This window comes from Geospiza fortis, unplaced genomic scaffold (genome assembly GCF_000277835.1).
Source record: "Geospiza fortis unplaced genomic scaffold, GeoFor_1.0 scaffold69, whole genome shotgun sequence".
Taxonomy (NCBI): Eukaryota; Metazoa; Chordata; class Aves; order Passeriformes; family Thraupidae; genus Geospiza; species Geospiza fortis.
In genome coordinates, this window is record NW_005054555.1 from 366,778 (window position 1) to 368,082 (window position 1,305).

Here is a 1,305-nt window from a genome sequence, read left to right on the forward strand (position 1 = left end):
GGTCGCCCCGGCCGCCCCCGCCGGGAGCCGTGCCAGGCTGCGCTGCTGGGCTGCTCGGCTGCAGGTGCTGGAGGTTTTGGGGTCGCTCGTGGATGAGGGGCGTTGGGGAGGGGAAGACCTCGGTTTGGGGCCGATGGCACCTTCTCCGAGCAGTGTCACATCCCAGAGAGGACAACCCCCCAGGCTTTGGGGGCAGCTTCATCCCGCAGGCACGGAGCCTACATTTTCCTTTTAACAGCAGAAGGAGGAGCAGGGGTTTGAGGGATTGAGCAGCGGGGAAGGATCCCCGCAAATCCCAAGGAAGCACCTGGGAGCTGCTGTGCTGCCTGCAGGCAGAGCCGGGGGATGGTTCCATGTAGGATTCCCAAAGTGTCCTCTCTTGCAAAGGAGTGGCCCAGGATGGCACTGCCTGGCTGGGAGTGGCCAGGGTGGCACTGCCTGGCTGGGGATGGAAAGGATGGCCCAGGATGGCAGTGCCTGGCTGGGGAGTGGCCCAGGATGGCACTGCCTGGCTGGGAGTGGCCAGGGTGGCACTGCCTGGCTGGGGATGGAAAGGATGGCCCAGGATGGCAGTGCCTGGCTGGGGAGTGGCCCAGGATGGCACTGCCTGGCTGGGAGTGGCCAGGGTGGCACTGCCTGGCTGGGGATGGAAAGGATGGCCCAGGATGGCAGTGCCTGGCTGGGGAGTGGCCCAGGATGGCACTGCCTGGCTGGGAGTGGCCAGGGTGGCACTGCCTGGCTGGGGATGGAAAGGATGGCCCAGGATGGCAGTGCCTGGCTGGGGAGTGGCCCAGGATGGCACTGCCTGGCTGGGAGTGGCCAGGGTGGCACTGCCTGGCTGGGGATGGAAAGGATGGCCCAGGATGGCAGTGCCTGGCTGGGGAGTGGCCCAGGATGGCACTGCCTGGCTGGGAGTGGCCAGGATGGCACTGCCTGGCTGGGGAGTGGCCCAGGATGGCAGTGCCTGGCACGGGCTGCTTGGGATCATGGAGCAAACCCATCCTGGTGACAGTGATGGCTGAGCAGCAGCAGAAGGCAGGGATCAAGGTGGTGACCAGGGGGTTGGGTCCTTCCTTTCCTCCTTTTTCCAAGGTCCCCACTCTGACAATTCCCGCTATGATGTCCCTGCTCTGATGGCATCTCCCAGTTTAGACCCAGGAGGGGTCATGGAGGAGCTGCTTCCTCCTGGTGCTTGGGGCAGTTTTGGTGTTCCCAGCCAAAATCCCTGTTTGGATTTCCTTTCTCGGGGGCTTGTTGGGAGCTCTGGGAAGAGCTGAGGACAGCAGTGGCAGTGTTATCCCTCAG

General features: G+C 64.1%; 1 protein-coding gene across 1 annotated transcript in view; it reads left to right on the forward strand.

Annotated features, from left to right (window-relative positions):
• Positions 1-1,305, forward strand: part of SGIP1 (SH3GL interacting endocytic adaptor 1) — a 49,190-nt gene that overhangs the window by 35,933 nt on the left and 11,952 nt on the right. The window lies entirely within an intron of this gene.